Genomic DNA, 20,740 nt, shown 5'->3' on the forward strand with positions numbered 1-20,740 from the left:
CTACCAAAACTATTACCAAGAATGGAGTGGTTCTGCCCACAGCAACACTAATGTAACTGTAGTTTCTTGTGTATAAAATTTCCAACTAGTAACAATGATAAACTTACATTTAGTACATTTAAAAAAATGTTTATTATCTGAATAAAGTTAATTTCTAAAACCTGATGTAATCCTAATTATCAACAAAATCCTTTCTTTCTTTCTTTCTTTCTTTCTTTCTTTCTTTCTTTCTTTCTTTCTTTCTTTCTTTCTTTCTGTCAATAGATCAGCCCATCAGCATACTAAATCTTGATTAAAAGTAACTCAGACACAGATAATACTATACAATACATACAAATTAAATCTAAGAGAGCTCTAAGACAGCAAAAGCATGTCCTTATTGATAAAAACATATCCACAGTTAATAACACTTCTGGAATTTTATGATCATATTTATCATTAAGTTTAGCAGACTTTCTTGGGAATATAACTAATAATGGGGCAGTCCTTTTCTGATGAACTCCAGCATAAACATTACAAAACAAGACACTATATTTCATTGTGTATAGATCTTGATTATTGCATGAATAAACCAGCAAGTAAACATGTAATTAACGCCGCATTTAGTTTGGCCTATATGTGACAGTTTAGTCCTAGGATAATATAGAGATGTGCAAATCGTAGTAACACCATAGAACTTTATCATGCATTTCTGGGCAGCCTTGACTGTGCTGAAAATGTCATGTCTTCCTGTGATCCTAAGACTTTAATGTTGTGTACTAATAGCAGTGACAAAGTCAACATTTTGGATAAAAGAGAGAGATTTCAATGGCATTTGAGCCTCAACAAGTGACAACATCTAACCAACCTTGGCTGATCTAGAACACTAAGCAGAATCAACTATGGGAGATGAAGGACCATCTCCTGACCAAGGTTGAATGCTAGACTGGGGAGTTAAAAAGAAAAGAAAAAAAGAAAACTTCCTGAGAAAGGGCTAGGGAAAATAATTTCCATACCATGCCAAAGAGACTGAACTGATGGGTCCTTGAATTCAGCAGGAAATTTCCTTATTCTCTAAATGACATAGTCTCTATGATACATCTTCCATTTATTAGATTTTTTTTTTAGATTGTTGAAGTGAAAGAACATAAAAGATTGAAAAGTGTTATCCCCTTTTTATCTCCTAAGCTTTATTTATATGCACAGAAGCACAGAGTGCAGAAATTGCGACCATATTTTGGGATCGCTAGGATTTCAGATTAGAAATTCATTGATGCAAGCTTGAAAAAAAATGTAAATAATTAGTAAATTAAAAGAGACATAATTAAGTTTATTGAGGGAAATAAGTGAAGCTGATTTCTGATAATATGCACGTGTTAGATTTTCAAGCCATTTATTCTAGTGTGACTGTCACTTGTTCCCATCTCACTGCCAAGCTAAGTTCTGGCTTTCCTATTAGAGTACTAAACTCTTTTTACAATAGAGGACCCACTCTAGCTTTGATACAAAAATTGAGCTGTGGAGTAGCTGTGCACACTTGTCCATTTTAAGAGATGATTTCATCATCCAATCTCTTCAAAGCCCTAGAGTTTCTCTGGCTTCCCATGTTCCATTAGATCCTACAGGAAGTCATCAGGGAACTTTTTCTTGGGCCAGATCCATAGGCAGAGTGAATATTTAGTGAATTTGATACAGTACTTTTTGTCTTGATGATTTTGCATGTGAATATTTCATCTTTGAGTGAGCTTTGATGACTGAGATATTGAAACAGGAAATTTCTTTCCTGAGTGAGCACAGCAGGGGAGAAAATCTTTTCCAACAGGAACAACATCAAAAAGATGGGGTTAGAAATGGAAAATGCAAATGCCATATGGACACTCAGGTTTACATGCCAGTCAACGTAAGTAGGGCTTATTTGCTCTTCTTTTGTGGGGGTGGAGAGAACGATAGAAATATGTGACAATCTGAACATCCAGAATCACTTAGGCAGGAAACAGCGTTACATCCACAACAACTTTTCTTGGCTTTCAATTTTAAAGCACCCAAGAAAATCAACAGGATACTTTTGGGGACTAACTCCTGCTTGAACCTGGTTTGGTGAGTGGAGGAAGGGCTGACAAATCCATTTTCTCTTCCTTCCTCTGCATTTTTCAAAATGAAGACAGGATCTCTGTTTCAAAATCCTACAAATAGGATGCTTCAATATTCCCAGCATCTCAAACAATGGCTCAGGAAGACCTCTTATATCCCATGAATTACAATATGCAGCTATGAACTGTCTGTCTGTCTGTCTGTCTGTTTATCTATAATAAGCCCTTCATGGCCCAGGACCAGGTTATCTGAGGAGCCGTCTCACCCCTGTTATATCAGCCCACCCCACTCGGTCTGGCAGAAGGGGCATGTTGCGGACCCCACCAGTCAAGGAAATTTGGCTGGCTATGTCTAGGAAGAGGGCTTTTAATGCCATGGCCCCCACCCTGTGGAACAACTTACCACCTGAGGTGTGGTCTGCCTCCACTTTCATGGCCTTCCAGAAGAGAGTGAAATCTTGGCTATGCCAGATGGCCTGGGGGCCTGATTGGGGCTCGCATTGTTGGAATTGGCTGGTGGAGTAATAGATTCTGCCCCCCCCCCCTGTCATCTTGAATTGTATATAGTCTTTTTATATAGTATTATTTTTTAGCTAATTTAATATGGATGTTTATATTTTTACTGTTTTTACTGTTTGATTTTAATTGTGAGCCACCCGGAGTCACCCTCTGGGGGAGATGGGCAGCATATAAATTTAATAAATAAATAAATACTCCATTGGCAAAGTGACTTTTGGAGTCATGAATCACTCACAACCTAACAGAACTGTCATTAGAACTCAACCCTTTCTGGGCTTAAGTTCATGAACCTACACCCCAAAGGGATTTCAATTTCACTCAGCAAGCATCCTTAAAAACACCAGAGCACTCCTGTCCTATTTTCCCTTCTCCTCCCCACAGGGTTTTTTTTGGTGAAATGAAAATAGAGCATTCCAGGAAACTCACTACAATGTGGCGTTTTATTTGGGTCTAATAAAGACATTACTCTGCTGTGGCTTTTGGATATTCCCTCCAAGCACCCCATAATGGTGGATGTCCAGCAACCTATAGAAACTAGATAATATTCTTTTATTTGCCCAATACTGTATTGACATTTCAAGGCTGTGATCATGCATCCATTATCTCCCCCTGCTGACTAAAATGGATTCTCAACCAAGGCCACTGAGATAGAAAGAAAACAAACACAAATGCATTTGTATCTCCTGCTTTGAAGTGATGGGGTACAAAACCTGGCAAATTATTTCTTTTCCTCTCTACTTTTCTATTGTATCTGTAGAATCCTTACTTTTATACAGTTTCCAAAGAAATAAAAGCCCCTTTTAAGGAACACACCAGGGGCTGATCATTAAGTTTGTGCTAGCACTTTCTCGGCTTCAGCTAGGCAGAAGAAAAATACTTGGAGGCAAGTAGATGGTAGAATAAAATCAAAGATGATTGAGAGATTAAGCTCGAATGTGGTGCCAAGATTTGACTTGCTATTTCTCAAAAGTTTTCTTCCCCTGGAAAAGAGACTTTGTTTTTCAAGGTGAATTTTAAGCATGCATTCCCAGGTCTGGTTCACATGCATAGGTACTTGAAGTTGTTTTTCTATAAAAGTGCAAATGCACACACACATCATTTAATTATTTGGTATCGCAATGGCTGCTTTTGATTTTGTTTATGACATTCTGTTGCTTTATTAGAAGACTACTACTGGGGTTACACTAATTTTTATTTTACTATACCCCCTTCACTGTATTTCTATATTGCTTCAGGGTTCTGTGAGTCTAAAATATTTGGCAGTGTATTAATTATTAATTAAAAAAAAAACACTTGCAATACAGGGGTCTCACACCATTCCCAGCCCCTGCTTATCACCAGATATTTCAAGCGGTCCTGAGATATAATATGGATTAAGGGAAATCTGGTCCATGACAATTCTGCATCTTTTCACCTATTAATTCGTTCTGCTTAACTTCTCAAAGAATATGTAAAACATTTGCATACACACATAGAAAATCTATCCTGGGTGTTTTACAGACATTCTAGCTAGGGTTTCCTGAATTTATGGTCTTCCCTGAATGGACTTATTTGAAATATCAGTATTTCACACATGACACTTTGCACTTCTAGGCAATACCCAACAACAAAATACCTGTTGTACAATAAATAAATAAATAATAGAAAGACCTGATCTATTTTTTTTTAAAAAAACATACATTTTAAAAAAATGAAGAAGTTATATAATGTTCTGAATGTTTACTTATGTTTACAGACTGTTCTAGCCAGAAGCAGTGGTCCCCTCCATTTGGCATTAGCAACATGGCACACTAACGTGCTCTAGTGGGTCATTTATGATTATGCACATATCCCTACCCTGAGATTATTTAAAAGTCTGTAGATACTCAGCACATACTAAAACAATGTCTATCTGCTTGACTATCAAATGGGCTTTATTGACTTATGATACTAATTGCTCCAGTTTGCCTTAGCTCTTGCATGAATGGCATAGACACTAGCCTGTCTGGAGGGAGTTCCCCCCCCCCCCCTTTTCCTGAGGAATTTCACAAAGCATAAGTCATTTAGCTGCCAGAAATAAGATTATGAACACTCAAGGACATTTTGAACAGAAATGAAGCAGCCATCAAGCAGAACATCACTGCCTTGACTATGAAGCAATATAAATTAGCCTGCTAAACTCTGTATGATAATGTCATAGTTCCCTGAACCTTATAGGCATCTCAGTTCAAATAATGACGTGATGTTAAAAGTATCTAAGAAGGCTTGTGGTGGGCATGATTGCCTGAATGCAAATATGCTCATGTTTTAAGAACAAGCATATTTTGTTTTAGGCAAGTACTACTAGGTATGGAAGAGTGCCAAATAACAGGCCACAAGAAACAGTATGTTTTCTTATCCTAATACTGCCAGTAAAAGTTACCCTGTGAATTCACAATTGTAGATTTTGTAATCCAAATGTCAAGATCACCAGAGTCTTAGGACTTAGTCAGCTGCATTAGATTGTCCTCTGTGCTTTAGTTTGGGAGTCAAAAATCTACCTGGCACAGCGAGGCAAAAGAGAACCAGTAAAAAAGCCTAAGAAAAAAATTGCAAGTGCTAAAAGCTCAGGTAACAATGAAGGAAGAGAGCGGCACTCCAAAGGGGAGAGGATGGAGATCTTATTCCAGAGTTGGGCAATCTGGGGACTTCACATGACCCCCACTGCAATATTTTAATCCCCCAGGATTGTGCTACCCAGATTGCCTCCATTTAGTGATGTGATTTTTCTCCTCTCTTTAGCAGCTGAAGAAGCAAACACTTCTGTCACTCTCCTTGTCCCTTGTCCCCCAGATAAAAGGGATCGACGTTTATTGTCCAAGACATTCTGGCAATGTCACAGTTAAAATCGAACCAATCTGGAAGGCAACTTAGAGAAAGCTGCAGCAGATTAAGAAGGTTCTAATATTTTATAGCTGTACAGAGATTGATGAGTGCAAGCTTTTGTGATCCAGCATCTTACCTTCACCCTTTGGAAGCCTGTTGCCAGTTAAAATATAATATTCCATCCATTTGAGCAAATTAACAGTTCCAGTGAAGCTTTTGTTTTTGCACAGATGTGTATTTAATAACCCAAGACTTTCTGGAAAAGAAAAAGGGGAGGACACAGAAGTCAAGATGCAAGTCAGAATGACAACAGAGATGCAAAAAAGAAGAAATTAACTTTTGATTATCCTTCCCTTCCCTAAGTGTGCTATAGAAAAGGAACAGCATCTTGGTCCCAAATTAGAGTAAACAAATAACAGATGCAAACATGTTTTTGGGGAAAATGTTCCCATAATTAAAACAATAGAGATCAGGTCAGTATCCCATTAGAATAGAATAGAATAGAATAGAATAGAATAGAATAGAATAGAATAGAATAGAATAGAATAGAATAGAATAGAATAGAATAGAATAGAATAGAATAGAATAATTTTATTGTCATTCCACTATACACCATACACCGTGCATAATAAAATGAAATTTCATTGCAGTTGGCTCACGATTACAATCAGACACTAAAATTACAATCAAGATACCATAATTACTATAAAGTATACATTCCATACACGTTTAACATTTACTTATTAAACATTCAAGAATCTACTCTAAGCAACAGTAGTATCTTATTGCTGGGAGTTAACTGTCCATTAGGTGGATCCCTATCTCTAATATTTTTTGGGTGCTGTAATACAAAGTAGACAAAATAGGCATTATTACTTGGTGTGGAATGGCATTCACTTTCAAGTCTCTAAGGACTGCAAAAATGGAAGACTGGATCACATGCACCCTGCAGAAGACTGTTGCCCATCCCTAAGAGCAAACTACAGAGTTTGGAAAGTTCTTCTCAAACAACAAATTGAATAAATCCCATACTGTTATATAAACTTAAAATAAAACCTAGGATCAGATCGGCCTGCTGAAAAAGACAGCTTGAGATTGCTGGACAACCTGTTGAGTCACTTTGCAGATTGAATTTTTGCTTTTTCCTAGCCTGGATAATTCTCTTGGTATTTAAGAAAAAAAAAATCCATAGGTTGTGTATACGGTACAACTAAGCAAACCATCACCATTCACCTATTTCTGATTCTATAGAAAACGTATTTGGATCTGATTGCTGAAATAAGCAAATGTTATTCCACATGCAAAAATTTTCAGAAGGTTGAATCCTTGACTTAAAAAGTGCTTCCAGGAAGAAACAATTTTTTGAGATATATATTTTTACTACTGACCATTCTTTTTGTTGTGACATGGTTTATCGTGGCTTCAAATCCCGCCTTGAACCATTACTGTGTATACTGACCTTTTCTAAAAATAAATCTCCTAAAATATATTCTCTTCAACTTAAAGTACTCTATTAAATATAGCTGAAAATGCTTTGTGACACTTAAATCTACCAACATTCAAGAACTGTAGAAGAGGGGGGAAATGTCTGGGGAATTTTTATCTAAGGATTTTGTCAAGAGACGACAAACTCTACCATCTAGTTGGCATATCTCAAGATATCATGTAATGAAGCAACATCCACGCAGATGACACTAGGTTCAGACTTAGCATTTTTCTTACTAATAAGCCCTGCTGCTATTTATTGTAATTTTCAAATAACAGATGACAATATCTGTTATTCATTGCTTTTTAAGGTTTTTTAATCAGCCTATACAATTTTGTCCAGGTTCAGGTTTTCAGTGTTTGAAGTCCAATTGCAACAGATAACCAAGGGGACAGGACATTTGATTCAATGTTGCCAACAAATAGTCCTTCCTCCAACTCAAAAACAGGATTATCAGTTTTTACTCTTGCAAATAAGCCATGTCTTAAGAAGACCGTTTATCCAAAGTGGCAAGCATAGTGATTTTTAAACCTCTGATAGTTTAGATGCAAAAAAGAAGCTTAAAAAAAAAACTATTGTCCCCATAGTAATTACTTCACAGTCCCTGATGTTTAAATGGACAGTCCTGAGTCCCAAGAACCAGTTAAATCCTACATTGTCCTTGCATGATAAAAAAGATTATAGAGGCTGAAAAGCAGAGGAACAGAATCTCACAGCTCCTTCGCCTGCACTGTGAAAGGATCATTGTGTCATCCTCATAAATCCTCTGCTCCCTGGGCTCTTGACAACCAAAGCAATGGACAATAGAATTCTTGTATTGGACAAAACATCCCTTGTCTGTCAACGGGCTTATCTATTTAATTTACAAATGTCTTTCATTGTCCCCCAATAATTCCCCATTAGTTTTTAAAAAATCACCATTATGAAGAAAACTAAGTAAATATTCACAGTTCTATGGCAAATTTGCTAGCATGAATGGCACCAATAGAAAATGGGGGAGGGGGGAACGTGCTTCTCCCCTTTCTTTCTATTTTTTGTTTCCTTTTTAGCCCCCACCCCATGCATGTAATTTATCATCGCTGTATGCACCGGATACGTATGCTTTCATATAGCTCTCTGTTTTCTCATAGGGAGAGCACCAATGCTCACATAAATCAGAAATACCTATCCCTCCAAAGCCAGTTAAGTAACGTAAATATGGTGTTCACTTTGCATAACCCAAATGTTCAGACTATTCATGTATTTAGGGAAGGCATCACAGATTGTATACCTTGGATTTTTTTCTTTTTCTTTTAGGATTACATATATTCAGGATCCAATTCCATTCCCCAGAATCCCTTCTCTCTGCTTTTTTTTTTTTCTCCCTATTTGCTTCTGTTTACCTGCCTTCTTTGCAGCTCTTCCATATTTTTTAGGAGATGGGGATAGATAGATAGATAGATAGATAGATAGATAGATAGATAGATAGATAGATAGATAGATAGATAGATAGATTTCTAAGATAAGGGCTACCCATAGCCTTTGAATAGTAACTGAGGACCATTCTCCTGTCATATATTATAGAGAGAGAGAGAGACCATGACAAAAATGAAAGCTGATTAACATTAAAATTAAATATAATTAATACAACTATATGAGAGCCAGTTTGGTGTAGTGGTTAAGACACCAGGCTAGAAACTGGGAGACTCTTAGTTCTAGTCCTGCCTTAGGCACGAAGCCAGCTGGGTGACCTTGGGCCAGTCACTCTCTCAGCCCTAGGAAGCAGGCAATGGCAAACCACTTCTGAACTCTTGCCAAGAAAATTGCAGGGACTTGTCCAAGCAGTCACCAGGAGTCAACACTGACTTGAAGGCAACAACAACAATAACAAAATACAACTATTCTCCAGTCTTGTATTCAATAACTTACTTCTTACTATCACATTCAAACTTATAGCGATAATCATGCAATGGTGCTTGAATCCGTGTCTTAATAAATAACCCAATTCAAATGAATTCTCAGATCATCCTTCTACACATCCATTTCTGGGGTCCAAAGTTCTGTTCATTTACAGTTGCTTACAAAACAATTTATATACTAAAGTAACACAACACATGATCCTCAGCGACCTTTGAATCGCAAATCCATGTCAGACAAATATAGCTTGTCCAATATTCAATCAATTCACTGATTTAAGCTTGTGAGAAACAAACTAGATCAATCTTCCCCAAACCAGCAGATGAACATTTAACACAATGACTCACTGATTGAGGCTCATCTGAACCACATTATATTCAATTCAGATGATTAATCATGTTTATTTCAGATATTTCTAGCCTGCTGCCCAATTAAACACATTTCAAGAACAGTTCATAATTTTAAACTGACATCCCAGTAAAATATAACTAAAATATAATGTAAAATAAGCATAAACTATTGCTATTCTTTGCAAGAACAACTTTGAAAAGACTCCACACTAGAATATTATATATATATAAAAATCCCCTCTCACCCCTATGGGTGGTACCTGTCTTCCTCAATCTCGGGCCCTCTACCAGAGGCCGGGGAGTTTGAGGGTTCTGCACAGTATCTGAGCTGTTCCTAGCGCTGCACTCTTCTGCACAGAGAGCTCTGATGTTGTTCCTGGGATCTGTTGGAACCACTCTCCCAGCTTAGGAGTCATGGCCCTGAGTGCTCCTACCACCACTGGAACCACTTTGGCCTTTACTTTCCACATCCTCTCTAGTTCCTCCTTTAGGCCATGATACTTCTCCAGCTTCTCATGCTCCTTCCTGATGTTGCTGTCACTTGGCACTGCTACAACTATCACTACCACTATCTTCTGGTCTTTGTCTACCACCATGATGTCTGGTTGATTGGCTAGTACCTGCCTGTCCATCTGGATCTGGAAGTCCCACAGGGTCTTAGCCCTGTTATTCTCCATGACCTTCTGTGGAATCTCCCATCTGGACTTTGGGGGGGGGGGGGTCTAGCCCATACACTGTGCAGATGTTCCTGTACACAATGCCAGCTACTTGGTTGTGCTGTTCAGCAAATGCTGTTCCTGCCTGCATCTTACACCCTGCCACTATGTGTCGGACTGTCTCTGAGGCCTCTTTGCACAATCTGCACCTTGGGTCCTGTCTAGTGTGGTCGACCCCTGCTTCTATGGATCTGGTGCTTACTGCCTGTTCTTGTGCTGCTATGATCAATGCCTCAATGTTGTCTTTTAGTCCAAGCCTTTCCAGCCACTGATAGGATTTCCCACTGTCAGCCACCTCAGCTATCTGTTGATGGTACATCCCATGCAGGGGCTTGTCTTGCCATGGTATTTCCTCCGCTTGAACTTCCTCCCATGTCTGCTGCTGCCTGAGGCATTCTCTCAGCAGCTCATCTTTGGGTCCCATCTTACTGATGTACTCCTGGATGCTCTGGGTTTTGTCCAGGACAGTGGCTTTGACACTCATCAGCCCCCACCCACCCTCTTTGCAGTTGGTGTACAATCTCTGGGTGTTGGACTTGGGGTGGAAACCTCCGTACATTGTGAGGAGCTTCCGGGTCTTCACATCGGCAGCCTCCATTACTTCCTTTGGCCAGCTCACTATACCGGCAGGGTATCTGATGACTGGCAGGGCGTACATGTTGATGGCATGGATCTTGTTCTTCCCATTGAGCTGGCTCTTAGGACCTGTCTTATCCTTTGGTGGTACTTGGATGTTGCTGTCTTCCTTGCCTCCTCATCATGGTTCCCATGTGACTGTGAGACACCAAGGTATTTATAGTTGGTCTCTATGTCTACTATGCGGCCCACTGGTAGTTCCACTCCATCGGTCTTAACTACTTTTCCTCTCTTTACTATCATCTTGCCACACGTTTCCAGTCCGAATGACATCCCAATATCCTTGCTGTAGATCCATGTCAGGTGGATCAGTGAATCGATGTCTCGTTCCCTCTTAGCATACAGCTTGATGTCATTCATGTAGAGGAGGTGGCTGATGGTGATTCCACTCTTGAACTTGTACCCATATCCAGTCCTTGTGATTATCTGGATGAGGGGGTTTAAGCCTATGCAGAACAGCAGTGGGGACAGTGCATCACCTTGGTATATGCCGCACTTGATGGCCACTTGTGCGAGCTGTCTTGAGTTGACTTCCAGTGTTGTCTTCCACAGTCCCACTGAGTTCTTGAGGAAGGTCCTTAGTGTCCTGTTGACTTTGTATAGTGCCAGGCATTCACAGATCCATGTGTTTGACATTGAGTCATAGGCTTTCCTGTAGTCAACCCAGGCTGTGCTCAGATTGGTCTGTCTAGACCATGAGTCTTGGGCAACTGCTCTATCTATGAGTAACTGGTGTTTTGAGCCTCTGGTGTTGTTCCCAATGCTCTTCTGAGCTGTGCTCATGTACTGGCCCATATGGTCTTGTAGCTTGGCAGCTATGATGCCTGATAGGGTTTTCCATGTTGTGGGGAGGCAGGTTATTGGCCGGTAGTTGGTTGGTGCTGTTCCCTTGTGAGAGTATTTCATGATCAGCACTGTCCTTCCTTGTGTTAGCCAATCTCAGTGGGAGCCTGCTGCTAGCAGTTAGTTCATCTGTGCTGCTAGACGTTCATGCACTGCTGTTAGTTTCTATAACCAGTAGGTGTGGATCATGTCCGGGCCAGGTGCTGTCCAGCTTTTCATGTTCTTGACCCGCTGTTGGATGTCTGCTACTGTGATGGTGACTGGTTCCTGTTCTGGGAGATTGCTGTGGTCTGCTTTCAGGTCCTGCAGCCACTTTGCACTGGTGTTATGCGTCTTCTCTTTCTCCCATATGTTCTTCCAGTACTCTTCAGTTTCCACTGCTGGTGGCTCAGCTGTTACTCTGTGGTTGCACTGCAGTTGGGAGTACACTTTGGATGGTTCTTTGGAGAACAGGGCATTTATCTTCTTGCCCTCTGCTTTTCTAGTGTATCTCCTTTGCCTGGCAGCCAATGCTGTGAGCCTTTGTTTAGCCGTCTCTAGGGCTTCAGATGGAGTCAGGCCCATATATTTTTTCAGTAGCCAAGTCTTATTCTTAATCTGCACACACTTCTGTAGTTCCATCAGCTGATTGACTTCTCTCCAAGTTGCCTTGATTTTAGTCTCCAATCTCATTTTCCAGGGTGGGTATTTACTGCAGTTCTTCTTTTTTAGATAGATTAGATAGATAGATAGATAGATAGATAGATAGATAGATAGATAGATAGATAGATAGATAGATAGAGATATAAAGATAGATATAGATATAGATATAGATAACACAACAGTCTTACAACACTTTAAAAATGAACTCATTATTTTATTAAGCATAGATTAGCTTCATTATATACCTACTGTATATAATACTGCAATGTTACTATACCGTAATAATTTTCTTTAGCTGTTAAAATGTCAAAAGATTCTTTTATTCAAGTGTTGATATATAAATAATTAATTCAGGGAAATATTTAATGCAGTATATGGAAGCTTGAATATGAGTTCAGTAAGCAATTAAAGTTAAAAAATGGAAAAGAAAAAAAGTATGCTAGCTCCTCGGTAATGCTAGCAAGTGACAAAGAAAAGGCAAATCTATTCAACTCCTTATTTTTGCTCAAAAGAAGACATGTGATCCATCAGACAATTGTGAAAAACATGATGAAGAGATAGGGCCTATTTACTTTGAGTTAAATTTCCAGAGACAGATGGATTGCATGCTAGGATACTGAAGCAGCTTCTGATGCTCTGTCCAAATCTTTTACCTTTCAAATATCTTGGAGAACTGCTAAAATGGCAGGTAAATAGAGGAAGGGAACTGCTGGCCCTGAAAAAGGGAGAAGAAAAATTCAAGGAATTTTTCCTTGACAATGATGCCTGACAATGATGCCTGACAATGATGCCTGGGAAGATTCTTGAGCAAAATGGGTAGTCCCTAGCTGTGGGTGACAAACTGTAGCTTGCTCAAAAATCATATTCAAATAGTTTCTCCTCAACAGTTCCTCCACAAACTGAAGTGAGGTATTAAGTGAAGTAATACGACGTTCGTATTTGTTTATTCATTCATTAAATTTGTAGATTATCTTAATCGCTTAAAGAAATGGGCTGAAAATTACAGATTGAAATTTAATAAACATAAATACGAGATTCTTCACTAGGAAACAGAACTCAAATGCATAATGCAAGTATAAGTGGGCAAAACAATGGCTTGAGAAGCTGACTATAAGTGAGGACCATGACATGGCTACTTAAAGGCTAAACATACTTTTAGGCTGCAACAAAAGATGTATAGCTGTCAAATCAAGAAACAGATTTGTTCCTCCCCCCCCCCCCGCATTTGTTAGATCAACCGACAGTATTGTGTTCACTTCTGGGGACCATGTTTTAAAAAAGATTCAGACAAACTGGATTTGGTTCCAACAAAAACAATTATCAGGATACTAGAAACTAAGTTCTGTGAAACCAGATTGAAGAAACTGGGCATACTTAACCTTAAGAAGACAAGACTGAGGGATGTAATAACATTCTTCACATTCCCCCCCCCCAAAATAGACAAGAACTTTTTTCTGTCAATCCAGATTATAGAATCATGGCTTTAAGTTGTAGGAAGCTAATTCTGTTTGAATGTTAGAGGGAAACAAATCTTAATAGTAAGAGAATGTCAATGCTGGAACAAATTTTTCAGAAAAATGGTAGGCTTCCTTTGCTGTGTTCAAGTAGAGGCTAGACAACCATCCACCAGAGATTTATCAGCTTGGATTTCTGCACTGAACAGAAAATCACTGCTTCCAACTCTATCGTTTTAATATTTTATTTAGTCTGAAATGGAAATGTGTCAGTCAAAAGGATAACTTTAAAAAAAAATTGGATGAATCTTTGAAAAACTCCTATCTTCCTATGTTGAAGGATCCACAATTTACAAAACGTCTTTCTTCTCCTCCCCACTGCTCTTCCTTCAGTTTGGCCACTCTCCACAAAACCATTTGGCTGCTTCCAAACCTGGCATTGACAAAGAAATTGCATTCAGATGGGCTTGGCTGCGTTGAACAGTTCAAACACTCAATGAAAACTCCCCACAGCTGTCAACTACATTGGTCAAAATGAACTTGCCCTGACAACAGAGCTGCAGAAATGCATTGTGGGTGGGTCTCCAAGTCAGATCCAAATCAGGTTAAACTCAGGCAGTCACTAAGCGAAAACAATGGAGGAGCTTCAAATATGTGGATTGTGGACAACAAAATAGATATGTCACCTAACAAATATTTAACCTTATTACAGTGGCTCCTGTAATGCATCAATGTTTATATAGGACTTTATTGTCTTTTGATGTATAAAGTGGGTATTAATAACACAAAATCTTCAAAACAAGATCTTAATGACAGAGCATTTTGACAATGACCATGAGGTGAATGTGCTCTCCAGTAACGTATTATTCTGAAAGGAATATGCCTCCCCAGCCAAAAAAATTTGAAATGTGAGGGTGGCTTTAAAAATTACTAAGAACATGATAATGGAAAAAGATGAGGGTTTTGGATTTTTTTTAAACTGCCTAATCTTCTTTGCATGGGAATAATAACCTTAAATTCATATAGGCAAGTACTCTATTTGCTGCAATAGCCAGATGAACAAAATGAGAGGATATCAGCCATTATTGTGTTCCATATCTGAGACTCCAATGGCATATGCATTCAGAGGTATACAAAGGATCACACATATTCAGGGAGACTGAGAAAGAAGCATTGAGGTGGAAGTGGCTGTTCACTATAATAGCGAAGAAGAACTAGCTAGACTATACTCAGATGATCATATCTAGAGACAAACCTAAAAAGTCATCAGACTGGTTTGCTTTTAAGAGAGAGTCTGGATTTACATGCTATACTAAGTAATGCTTTCTTTTAACTGTGGTCTGTTGAACAGGCCACAGTGGGGTATGAGGCTGAGTTCCCTAAGTAACAGTAATCATAAATTATGGTTTACACTTTACAGTGACTAAGTTCATACTTCATACTAAGCCCAAACTCAAATACATACACACACATATTACGCAGTAGTATGATAGGTGAAGTCAACCATTGTGTTTTCGGTGCTATGTCCCTTTATTAATCAGTGTTTAAAAGTCCTGACTTAGCATTATGAATGCAGGTGGTAGAAATGCAAGTTTAGGACCTTGCCCAGTCCAACAGGGATTTTATGGTATTAACTTTGAGCTTCCTGAGCTGAAAGATTAATCATTATTAAATCACAAGAAATTTGTCTGAAACACTGTATTGTTATGTTTTCCTGGATCCTCCCAGTACCAACAAGACACCAACTTCTAAGCAGAGAAAGTCTATGTGCTGTTGCCTAGAAGAGAGGAACAGCAACAAAATTTGGCACCTTGGCCATTATCAGTCAGTAATGAATCCCCATGGTCTTCATTCAGTTGAAGAAATCTTCATCCCCCTATGATTCTTTCCAGATGCTTCAGCAATAACTTTGGACATTGCCAAGTATCTGCTCTAGCCCATATTTTCTTGCATATACTTACTATATCTATAATTTTAAGACAGATAGAAAACTATTTCAGCATTGATTTGCTAAAGTTCCCTGTACTTGTTAACGTTTTAAGCACTTGTTTAATAAGGAAAAAAGATTCTAGCAGTTCAAAATACCTGAACAGTTCATCTTTGTACAAATACACATTCCCCCCCCCCCCCCAGAGGAGAAAAACAGATAAACTAATTGCTTTTCAGCAAAAGTAGACCCCACCTAACCATTAAGAAGAGGAAGGTAATTACTTCTGGCAGCTGATTTGGGATGTTATAAACAGGCAGAAAAAATGTTAGTTCCCTGTTATTATATGCTTCTTGCAAGTGAGGTTAACACAGAATTTTCCATCTCAAATGCCAAAGTACCCTTGGCTGGCCTTGGGATACATACATTTGACCTGGAACAGTGGGAGGGATAGGTTTTTAGGTGGGTTTTTTTTTTTGCAAAATGTTTTGGTCCAGCCCTGTTTGTGTTTTCCTTTCTGTATGGCATCTTTCCATGCAGCGCTAGAAGGGGGGAACAGGGAGGAAATTGTTTCTCAAGGGTTTTCTAAGAATTTGCTTACTTTTCTTTGGGGTCATGCTTTGGCGTCTTATGGTGTGAAGACATATGGTACTGCTTCAGCAGCATAGCACAAGGGTCACTTCAACAAGACCTAGAATTTTAATTGGAAAAAGCCGTTGAGCCACCCTCAAAGATGGGCACGTATCCAGAGAGTTCAGGTTTGTTTTAGTGTAAACAGAAAAAACTGCTCTGGAGACCTATAACATCTCTCACAAGCAACATTAAATGTGCAGTTGGCTAAACTGCTAATTTACTTATACTTAGGGAGGCAGTGAAGGACAGGAAGGCCTGGCGTGATATGGTTCATGGGGTCACAAAGGGTCGGACACAACTTAATGACTGAACAACAAAAAAAGTGTAGACTGAAAGCAAGGCTGGACATTTTGACTCTTTTTGTGTCCACACATGTCTTGACCAATTACATTGACAACCAATCTGCTTGAGGTAATATGGATCTTCTACCTGTGGTGGTAGGTCTCACTGGCACATGCAAATCATCATTTAATGTGGTAGTCTATCTTACCAATTTACCTTGAATACCATGCTTCTGTGGAACAAGTTTATGAATGCAACTATCCATTTTACATTAGAAAATGGGTTAAACAGGACACATTTTTTGACCCCCAGGTTTTGAACTGTTTCCCATTAAAAATAAGATCTATGAGAAAAGAGATCAAAGACCTATATTGGCCAGCTATGTATCTGCCACACTCTAGACATCATTCTAACCTTAGCATTTGTCCTGACTTGTTATTGATAATCTTATCCTCTATTAAAACTTCTTTAAAGCCATCTGGGTAGATGACTATCAAGACACTTTGTGGCAACAAATTCTATAAGTTTACCATATACTCAGTGAAAAACAAAATTCCTTTTCTCTGTCCCAAACTTCCATCATTATGTTTTATAGGATTGCCTTATATTCTATTAATATTTACAGAATGTATCATTTTATAACACTTTCTTCAGAGGTAAGGAGATTCAGCTATTCTTTCTGCTCCTCCATAATCCCCAGGATGGAATTTATTTTCCAACATTTTTTGCCATGACAGCAAAGTTTTGGGCCAACTATTTGAAAAAGAATCCATCATTTAACATGGTAAATACTTTGGATTAATTCAGGAAAGATTAAGTTCTTTGTCTGTATTACCTACATAAGAAGTCAATTTAGATTTATAGCTCAGCTCATGCATTGCACTAAACATTGTTTTTTTGAACCATAGTTAAAAGAATATGCTATAGTTGTGTATTTTACCTATAAACCACAGTTCTCAAATCAAATGGGCTGACTGCACATACCATGATCAGCCCAAACCACACAACATTACCACATAGCACAAGGTGTGGACTCTATCAATCTCAAATTTTAAAGACAAATTTAAAAAAATACAATGTAAAAATGCATTCAATTCTCTACCTTTCCTTCTGCAAATATATTACTTAGGCTTCTATTTGCTTGCTTAACATCACAACATTTAATGAAAGCAATATATTAGATAAAGACCACTGTGTAGACCTTCCAGGTGCTTGTAAATCTGTTTCTCTTTTCTTGATTGCAGATACCCTCTGAAAATTATAGATTTATTCTTAGGAACAAAAGCTAGACTGGAGAAAAAGCAGAGAAATGTGGTATGCAAACAACTGGTCTCGGCATTCACTTACAGTGGATACCTCATCAGGAGCTAATCTAAGGATTCAGGGCATTTTTGATAGGATTTGGATCAATGCTGGTTTTAAAGTATGCCTCACAGGGATGCTAGAGAAAAGAAGATTTATCCTCGTTAATCCTATAAGGAAAAAATAAACAAAACAAGAATCAGCTTTTCCAAATTGGTTTGGGATGACAATATGCCCACACTAAAATTCATTTTAAGTTGATTGTTTCTGCTGATACATATATAATGAATCGATATTATGGCAGTGTCTCGATGAAAAAGGAACAAAGGAACGAAAGAGATTATGAATGTTTACCACCATGAATGGGGTAAACAAAAGGTTTTGAAAGAATCTGTCCCATAGCAAAAACATCAGCCACACAGTTCCTTCAGCTCTGTCTCTTGTGTCTGTCTGTCTATCTGCCTTGAAAGACTTGCTCACAATGAAGAATTATGAGCAGTCTGTTAGGCTGTAGCTGCGGTTACTGGCATACTCTACAGCGTCACAGTTAGACAGCAATGCAGCATAAAGTATGACTTGCTACCAAATGCATTGGTGCCCATGATGGACCATGGCATCATCAGTGGTGTGCCAGGTATCATGTTGCTTCCACAGTTCTGCTGCAGCACCAGGGAAGATCCAACACCAACACCATCAGCTTCCTTCCCATCCTGCAATACCTTCACCGTTTCTCCACCATCCTGGCACTGAATGGCAAGAAATTACTGTTACCTTCTTATATGAAAATTAGGCATTGTTTTATGTGTGAAGAATTTACTGCCAAGATGTAGCCCCAAATCTAAGGGTGACTGAAGAACGGTAAAACCACAAAGTCTGAGAAAAATCAGAGAAGATGAATCTTTATAATGAAACTATGAAGCCAACTTAGCTTTCTTGGGTGGGTTCAGCCCAGAGACTTGTTTGCAAGAGTGCCCATCAACTCCCCCCTCCCCAAAGGCAAAGGCAAATAGAGAGCATCGGGCAGCCAGTATCATGCTGCGCTGACTTGGATGGGGCAGTAAATCACAGAACTATTGAGACTTCATAGCTTAGCTTGATTCCTCACAAGACTTGGCCAGATGACTCACAGACATGGTTCAGCTAGATTAGAAGCTTTACTACAGACAAGAATGAAGCCATACACAGAAGATAATTGTCTACCATAGTGAAAAGAAGCTAGGGCATTTACAGACTCTTGGGTTTAAACTCACGGCTTCTTCCTCCCAGCTTTCTAGATACTTGGCATGGTACTTATCGGCCTTGAAGTCCCCTTGAAGTTATATGTTATACATTTGCATACTGGCCATCTTTGACCTCAGCTCTACCTCAGCCCTCATAAGATGAGCTGAAGGGCAGATCAGAGGTAGTATTCTGATGAGGCACTGTGGCAATGTTTTGTGAATGGGCAAGACCACTATCACCACCGTCTCATCATCCCCCTTGCAAGAGTCCCTAGAACATTTTAGTAATTTCCCTCCACCTTATGTAGGACATTGTGTCTGAGGCTTTCTGCAACAATTAGATGGTGGCTTTCAGACCCATTTGCCAGGTTGTAATAGTGACAATAACAAGAAAGTCAGTCTAGACCCATGACTGAGAAATAATTCTGATGAAGCATTGCATCTTAGGCGCTGCCCCCAAATTTCATATGCCAGTGTGAGTTTGGCACAATATTCAAGTCCAGGCCACCACCTTTAAAATCTCGTGAAGAAAATGTAAGCACGAACTCAATTCCAGTACCCAAAATAAATGGATTGCAACAGTTCTTTACTTGGTTCATGTAGCTATTATAGACAGACACAATTTATTTCCATGAGGCACTTTATACCATAGAAGTGATCCAGCATCAAGGGCAATGCTATTCATCTCGACAAGGTGACTGGTTTTTCTCCAACTGTTTCCTCTGATCCATCCAGGATCTAGAAGACGCTTCTATGCATATCCAGCACAGAGCACAAGCATCTTCTGGTCAGTAAAACTGCTTGTCACAGATTGTCATGTAACAAGCAGTGTTGCTACTTTGCTTTTAAAAAATTGGGAGGTGGGGGAGGGCACAATCATTCCCAGAGCAGATTCAATGTTTTGCTTGAAGCATTATCAAAGCAAATAACTTCTTTGAAGATTTCCAGTCATAGTTGCGTTTATCCATTGCCAATTACATCCAAAACATATATTTGGAAGGACAAAAATGCAAGAATCTTTCCAAAGATAAAGCTGGGGGGGGGGGGAGCAGTTATACTTTTAATTGATAAATGATGTCACAAGAACAGCAGAGAGATACCCTGAATAAAACAAACTGCTAAAACTTCAGTGGAGTAAAGTTACTGAAGTCAGCAGATGCTACAGCTTCTCTTTAAAGTGGATAAAGCAATCCAGTTACTAGCAAATTAAAAATAACCCTTAAGTTCTCCAAGAATTCCATTGGGGATGTTAGTCACACACTTCTCATTGATTTTAATTTAAGTTCCTGAGAAGTTCAGTAAAGCTGCATCTCCAGTGATCCTTTTTAAAACAAACAATTGGCAGTTTAATAAGTCATGATTTCTAAATCACATGCCCGTACTCTTCTCTCTAATGATGACTTAGGGGCAAGGCAAAGTAGCAGAGATGGGAAAGTAGAGAAGGATGAGAAAGAAACCAATCTGCAGCTCGTGATCAAGACTAACTGCTGTGACTCAATGTTCATTTCATCTTTACTGGTGGATGTTTTTTTTTTTTAAAAGACTTTTGTTCAGAAGTAAAAGGGTAATTACAGTAATAATGAAATAGAACAAAGAGAAGAGTTGCCTGCTGTCAAAAGGTTTGCTTCTCCTATCCTGAATGAACATCAGCCAATTCTCAGTAAATTTATCACGTGCTATTCTAATTTCATTCCCAATGCGTGTCTGTTCAGGATTAAATCCCACTAAATTCAGTGGGGCTTTTTTTGAGGGTAAAGATTTCTGTCAGGGTAGAGAAACCACATCCCCAATGGCTACACAAGATGCCAATCTCCCACCCCCTTTGTTTCTGTGTGTATATGTGTGTGTGTGGACTTGTCTTGGAACGTGACTGCAGAAAACGAACGGCGATGATTCCCATCCTTTTGAAGGAGAAAGAAAA

At 38.9% G+C, this 20,740-nt stretch overlaps 1 protein-coding gene across 2 annotated transcripts in view; it reads right to left on the bottom strand.

The window, feature by feature from the left end:
- CDH11 (cadherin 11) overlaps positions 1–20,740 on the bottom strand; it is a 108,651-nt gene that overhangs the window by 52,670 nt on the left and 35,241 nt on the right. Inside the window, exon 2 of one of the 2 annotated variants that reach the window (XM_088136005.1) lies at positions 5,569–5,688. The exons of the other annotated variant lie outside the window; for it this stretch is intronic. The gene's annotated coding sequence lies outside the window, so the exon portion shown is untranslated. The remainder of the gene's footprint in view (positions 1–5,568; positions 5,689–20,740) is intronic. 2 annotated transcript variants of the gene reach the window in all.

The sequence above is a fragment of the Python bivittatus genome, unplaced genomic scaffold (genome assembly GCF_059951505.1).
Source record: "Python bivittatus isolate LINGU-HERP-01145 unplaced genomic scaffold, Pbiv_v1 ctg000190_np1212, whole genome shotgun sequence".
Lineage (NCBI taxonomy): Eukaryota > Metazoa > Chordata > Lepidosauria > Squamata > Pythonidae > Python > Python bivittatus.